The sequence below is a fragment of the Dama dama genome, chromosome 5 (assembly GCF_033118175.1).
Source record: "Dama dama isolate Ldn47 chromosome 5, ASM3311817v1, whole genome shotgun sequence".
NCBI classification, from domain to species: domain Eukaryota; kingdom Metazoa; phylum Chordata; class Mammalia; order Artiodactyla; family Cervidae; genus Dama; species Dama dama.
This window is the reverse complement of record NC_083685.1, coordinates 104752541-104759646: the sequence shown is the minus strand read 5'-3', so window position 1 is coordinate 104759646 and position 7106 is coordinate 104752541. Positions and strand designations below refer to the sequence as shown.

At 56.3% G+C, this 7106-nt stretch overlaps 1 non-coding gene across 1 annotated transcript; it reads left to right on the top strand.

The window, feature by feature from the left end:
- The first annotated feature begins 3730 nt into the window (after positions 1-3730).
- LOC133058074 (U6 spliceosomal RNA) lies at positions 3731-3837 on the top strand. The gene has a single exon (XR_009693198.1). It is a non-coding gene; the product is annotated as a U6 spliceosomal RNA (small nuclear RNA).
- Positions 3838-7106: the final 3269 nt, after the last annotated feature.

Below are 7106 nucleotides of genomic sequence, written 5' to 3'. Positions count from 1 at the left end.
TGGGTCTGAACTCACCTCCTGCTGCCGTCTCCTGTGGGGCTGCCTGACCCCTCCAGTCTCTAGGCTCCCAACTGGAACCAGAGGATACTTAGAGATCCTTCCAGCAGCTCTGGGCAAGCAGGGCCTGAAGGCTGGCCAGTGGCTGCTGGCCCTCCACTCATCAGCTCCACGGGGTACCTCCCACTGAGGCTTCTGCCAGGCAACTGGGCTTCTTCCGGGCTTCTGTTATGACCCCTGGGGCTGGCACGCGAGCTCAAGGCCTCTCTCAGTAAGGAAGTTCTGTCCTCTCCAGCCTCAGTTTCCCCTGCAGTGAAGGGTGGGAGGTATCTGGAGAGGAGGGAACAGAGTCCCGGGACCGCCCACGCCCTTTGTCCCGGGATCCTGAGAAAGAAAGGCCAGGCTGATAAGGCTGTGGGTGGCCAGATGACAACATTCTTGGGACTCCAATGAGGTGGGAGGGGCCCAGGGGGCAGCAGCCTGGGCCCCCGCCGGCCAGGGTGCCGCCTTCCTGGCATTTCAGCGATGCGGAGGCGCTGGCCACAGCGGGCAGCCTCAGTCTTAGGAAGGCTGAGGGTTTGAGGGCAGAATGCCCTTATGTAGGAGGGAGGCAGGGCTCCCCCAGACTCTCTGGAGAAGCACTACTGTACCTTCTTCCTGGAGCGGGGACCGCTCAGCCTGTCTGGGGTGGGGTGCAGCATAGCACTGCCCCCCTCCCCACCACCTTCAGCCCAGCCTCACCCCTAGGCCTCCGGCAGCATTTCAGCCCATGCCTGAAATTCCACCCTCAAGGCACAGTTCTTGCCAGGTGAGGCATCACCTTGGGTGAAAAATGTAGATTTCCTGGCTGTGAAATGTGAGCAGGATGGATCCAAATGGTTTTGAGGAAACTGGCTACATGCTACATGTGTGCGTGCTAAGTCACTTCAGTCATGTCCTACTGTTTGCAACCCCGTGGACTGTAGCCCACCAGGCTCCTCTATCCATGGGATTCTCCCCACAAGAATAGTGGAGTGGGTTGCCATTTCCTCCTCCAGGGGATCCTCTCAACCCAGGGATCAAACCTGCATCTCTTGTGACTTCTGTATGGGCATGCGGGTTCTTTACCACTAGCACCACCAAGATGGAATCCAAACAGTTTCGAGGAAACCAGCTACTCTGCCAACACCCAGAGAAAGCTGCTGCAAACAAGCAGGCCCAACAGATGGAGCTGGTCCAGGCCCAAGGCTGCCTTGCCCAAGGGGAATCTTGAAGGCCTTTCCCATGGGTTAGGGGAGTGGGGACCCCAGATCAGTTAAGAGGGGTCCCAAGGCACCTGTATTGGTGCCTTGAGATGTGGGTGTGGGGGGAACGGGAGCCCTGAGTGCCCTTGCTTGCCATGGGACCTGTGCTGTCTTTACCCCACTGAGCACTGTCTTTCAAAGGGGTGGGGTCCTGTGGCCCTGTTCTCAGAGCTGCTGAGAGGAGGGGTGTGAAGGCGGAGCCAGGGCCAGGCATACACTGGGTGCTCAGTAAACACTGGTGACCTGACAGATTGCACATGGTGCCCAAACACGTTTGACCTCCAAGCCTTTTTCCGCGGGGCGTGCCCAATGGTGCCTGGCAGTGGGAAGACTCCCTTGGGAGAGGTGAGCTCCCTGTTGGTGCCTGAGGCAGGTCACCAGGGTCTGGCAGGAATGGGCCTTCAGTGGAGGAGGGGGAGGCTGCAACAGCCGGGGACCTAGGCAGAGGACCCTGGGAGCCTGGCGGGCCCCCTCCCACAGGGTCAGGCTCAGGAAACATCCACACTTCCTGTGAGCATGGCCCCAGGCTGGCCCGCTGGGAAGGCTGTTGAGGACGTGGCCGGTGGGTCTCCCGGCAGGGCTGTTAAGTAGCATCCCTGAGGCTGACGTCTATATTCAAGTATATCGGTTGTTGTTGTTTAGTCGTTATGTCGTGTCTCTCTGTGACCCCATAGACTACAGCATGCCAGTCTTCTCTGTCCATCACCATCTCCCGGAGCTTGCTCAAACTCATGTCCATTGAGTCAGTGATGCCATCCAACCATCTCATCTTCTGTTGCCCCCTTCACCTCCTGCCCTCAATCTCTTTCCCAGAATCAGGGTCTTTTCCAATGAGTTGGCTCTTTTTATCTGTATACTGGTTAACACTAAAAAATTATGAGATCTTTCAGACATCCAGAAAAATGTAAAGAACATAACAAATATCCACGTTTTCACCTCTTGAACTTAACAAATGTGAGCATTTTCCCGTGTTTCAGGTCTTCTTTCAAAATAAAATTGGACTACACATCAGGGATGTGTAGATAAATAAAACATGGTCCATCTATATAAGGGAAAATCGTTCAGCCTTGAAAAGAAGCACTGACACACACTACAACATGGATGAACACTGATCTCATACGAAATGAGAGAAGCTGGTCACAGAAGGTCACACAGTACATGCTTCCACATACATGAAGTATCCAGAACAGGCAAATCCGTAGAGACAGAAAGCAGAGCAGTAGTTTCCAGGGATGAGAAGTGGAGAGAAGGAGGGTCCGGGGTTTCCGTTTGGAGTGAAGAAAAATGCTGTAAATTTCTATCAGAGTGAGAGGTGCACAAGTCCATGAATAGAATGAAGAGCCCCAAATTGCACATTTAAAAAAAATAATTCTATTTACTTATTTAGTTTTGGCTGCACTGGGTTTTCGTTACTGCTCTAGCTGTCTCTAGTTGTAGTGAGCTAGGGGGCTACTCTTCACTGCAGTGCTCAGGCTTACCATTGGGGTGGCTTCTCTTGTTGTGGAGCATGGGTGCACAGCTTCAGTAGTTATGGTTCGTGGACTCTAGAGCACAGGCTCCGTAGTTGTGACACACAGGCTTAGTTGCCCCCGAGGCAAGTGGAATCTTCCTGGATCAAGGATTGAACCTGTGTCTCCTGCATTGGCAGGCGGATTCTTTACCACTGAGCCATGAGGGAAGCCTGAATTGTACATTAAAAAAAAATTCTTCGTTTATTTATTTAACTGGATCTTAGTTGGAACACGTGGTATCTAGTTTCCTGATCAGGAATGGAACCCAGGCCCCCTGCACTGGGAGTGCAGTCTTAGCCACTGGACCACCAGGGAAGTCCCTAAAGTATGTTTTATTTTATTTTATAAGTATGTTTTAAATGAGTGAATTCTGTGATGTGTGATTTATACCTCAGTAAAGACATGCGTTAGTTTGCCAGGGCTCTGGACAAAGCCCCACAGGCTGGGTGGCTTCAACACTGGGACCTCCTGCCTCCCGGAGCCCACGCAGGGCTGGTCCTGCTGCAGCTGCGATGGGAGGAGCCGCCCTGTGCTGCGGAAGGTTGTCTTCTTCCCTTGATGCCTATCTGTCTCTGTATCCAAATATCCTCCTTTTAAGGAGACCTGTAATGTTGGGTCAGGGCCCCGCCCTCATGACCTCATTGTAACCCCGAGCCCCTGTGAAGACCCCATCTCCAGGGAAGGTGACAGTATCATTCTTTCAGGCATGTGGTCATTGATGCAGAGACCCTGAGGGTTCCAGCCAGAAGGACGCACTTGACACATTCATGGTCACTGGAGTCCAGGGCTGCAGTGTCTCCCTGCCCCCTACCCCCACCCTCAGGGGCTCTGCCTTGAGTCCTGTGTTCCCAGCACTAAGCTCTAGAAGAGCCCGAGGACCCTCGACGGTCGCAAAGCCTCAGACATAGAAGCAGAGCACAGGCCAGAAGTGTGGGGACAGTGCTCGCTTCGGCAGCACATATACTAAAATTGGAACGATACAAAGAAGATTAGCATGGCCCCTGCGCAAGGATGACACGCAAATTCGTGAAGCGTTAAAAAAAAAAAAAAGTGTGGGGACAGAAGGAAAACCAAAACCCAGCCTCAGAGACCATCAGGGAAGGCCACTCGGCCTCAGCCTTATTCGCTGGTGGGGAGTGAGGTCCCGAGCCCTGTGGGACCAGAGCTGGGTGTTGGGGGTGTCCAGGGCAGGCGGGGTCAGCAGCAGTGCCTGCCTGGGCTTCTCTTCTCCAAGGGTGTTCTAGAAGCGCCCTGCCCTAGTGGCGGTGCTCAGTTTTATCTGACTCTTTGTGACCCCCATGGACCATTGCCCGCCAGGCACCTCTGTCCGTGAAATTTTCCAGGCAAGACTACTAGAGCAGGTTGCCATTCTCTTTTCCAGGGGATCTTCCCAAGCCAGGGGTCAAATCCCTGTCTCCTGCGTCTCTTGCTTGGGCAGGTGGATTCTTTATCACTGAGCCACCTGCGAAGCCCTGGGAGATACCCAACTCCGTCCCCTGGGTGGGTGCATTCCATCTCCCCGAGGCCAGGAGCAACCACTCATCCTGCTGAGAGCTAGCCACCGTGGCCACCAGTGAACTTGGGACCAGGAGGGCAGCCGGGTCCTGGCTGAGGCCACAGCGAGGCTCCCTGTGCCCTGCAGGACCTTCCTGAAAGCCCTCCAGCTGTGCTGGAGGCCAGTGCCATCCTCGCCCCTCTGGTCACCCCCCGGCTAGTGGTGGCTCTCTTCAGTGAGTTACAAGCAGACTCTGAGAAGAGCATCTGGAGATGAGATTGGAACGGGGATGCTGGAGATCCGCCCATGGACTCACGCCCTCAGTGGCACCAACTGCCAGCCCTTCTGTCTGCTCCTCTCATGCATGGAAGGACATCAGCTGGGATAGCCAGAGGAGCCGGCCCAGGGTCCGGCCGAGGCTGTCATGAGCTGTGCAACTTCGGGAAGTCACGTCCTGGTGGAGGAAGGAGCCGGCCTGTCAGCCCCCAGGGAGAGGCCGAGTCGGCCCCAGCACGTCCGCTCCGCCTGCCTGGCCCAGCCCAGCCCAGCCCCATGTCCGCATGCAGAGCGCTGAGGGAGCTCGTGTGAAATAAATGTCTCACGGCTCCTGGTGTCATTCTTCCCTCGCTGATGACAACCAGCCACTGGACCTTCCTCCAGGCCAGGCCTCCCTGTTCAAGCTTTATGCCTGGCCCACCCTGCAGGAGGCTTGCCAGGTGGTAAAAGAATGCCTGCCAAGGGTGGGGAAGATCCCCTGGAAGAGGGCATGGCAACCCACTCCAGTATTCTTGCCTGGGAAATTCCATGAACAGAGGAGCCTGGTGGGCTACAATCCATGGGGTCGCAAAGAGCCGGACATGACTGAATGCTAAACAGCAAACAGCAGCAGCTGCCCTGAGAGACCCCAGGAGAGGATCCTGCCCCCCAGAGGTGGTGGCCCAGCTGGGCAGGGACAATGTGTCCCCGAGGCCACCCACTCGAAGGAGCAGCAGGATTTACACCAGGCTGCAGAGCTTGTGTTTCTTTTTTCAGGGTTACCCATTTTAAAAAATTGTGTAGATCTGGCGTGTAGTTCAGTGAGCATGTGGGCACACACGTGTGGAGCCGGATGGGGACCCAGCTTCGTCTCTGAGGTCCTTCCTTGCTGTTCATTCCTCAGGTTTTTATCATGACCCCTCTCTTTGCAGGGGAGGAGATGAGACCTCTGGGGGAGAGAGGGTGAGGTCACAGCCATAGTTGGAGAGAGCTGGGACCACACACCACCACCACGCCCCACCCGTGTGCTCCAGGCAGGATCTGGAGACCCTGTAATGCTGAGAGATGTCTGGTGGGGGCTGTGTAGGCCGAGTCCTGGCTCCCTGCCCGCTAGCTCTGCAAGCGAGGTGAGTGCTCCCAGCCTCTGCTTCACCATCTGCAGAATGGGCGTGATGGGGTCGGGAGGGTTAGACAAGTCAGGGCGGATGTAACACAGGCCTGCGCCAGGATATAACACATACTGTGTTTTTCTCCTATTATAAAGTCTCCGCGTGTGGTCGAAAGGTCAGATAGTACCGGTCCTCATTCCTGGAGCTGCTCGGGCTTTCGTGGGTGGGGGTGGGGAAGCCCTCCGCCAGCGCCTCCCGGGCCCCTGGACAGATGGGCAGCCTCCACCTCCGGGTGGGGCCGGGAAGGAATCCTGGCTGATCGCTGACAATGAGCTGCATTCTTCCGAGAGGCTGCCCAGTTCACAGTCCACGCCACTGACTGACGTAAGCCCAGGGCGTGGCCAAGCGCACCCAGAGGCAAGTCTGCAGCCCGGTGCCCTGCCCATGACCCAGGGATCCGCACGTGCACCCAGGCCTCAGGCTGCCAGGCAGCCCAGCGACAGTCACCACAGGTAGGACTTCCAGTTGCACCTCCTTCATAAGCTGCAGCGTTCCCACGCTGAACCACAGGCCAGAGGCCTGGAGAGGTCATACCTGAGTCTGACCCATTGTTGGGCAGGGCAAGAGTGGATGCCTGAAGCTGAGCTGTCACCTGGGAAGTGTGCCTGCAGCCCTACCAGCCACTGGCCTGTGACCCACCAGGCCTCTCCAGTTTGGGCCAGACCGAACACCCCTCTCCTCCATCGGGTCCAGGACCACAGTGGGGTGGCTGGTGGTGGTGGGCTCTGCTCTCCTGAGCTGTCTGTTCATTCCAGGAGCCTCTGAAGCCTCCCACAGGCCAGGCAGTTTCAGAAGGAAACTCGGGGGTGGGGGCGGGATATGTGCAGAAGGAGACAAGACACACAGCTCTGTTCTCAGCACTGGCGTCCAGTGCAGGAGATGTGGGATTTCAGAGTCAGGGTGACCCACAAGGGAGCACAATCCCAGCTCTGCCCACTGCTCAGGAGGGCGGTTCCTGTCCCATTCTTAGCGCCTTGGGGGCTCCTCTGCTAGTGAAGCGTGGCTATGCCATTGCTGTGTTTAAAGAGTTCTTTCTACAGTGGCACCAGAAACTCCTTCTCTCGACATGAAGCCCCAGATTCTTCTCTAGGCCCCCTGGCCCCAAAGCAAGCTGGCTCCTCTGGCCGCCTCTGCACCAGCTCCAAGATTGCCATCGTGGTGGGGAAGTTAATGAAATGCCAGGTGACCTAAAGCATCTTCCTGTGCACCCAGGGCAACCAGATGGGCCTGTTTTATCAGCTCGGGGATACAGGGAGAGGAGCCAGACCCTGGAAAAGCAGCTGGACCCCGGGCACTGAGGGAGGCTGGGAAACTGGTTTGAGCACTTCCATATAGTAGGGACTGGAGGACTTTCAGGCAGCCTGTGGGGGAGGGGGAGCCAGGTGGATGGTACTAG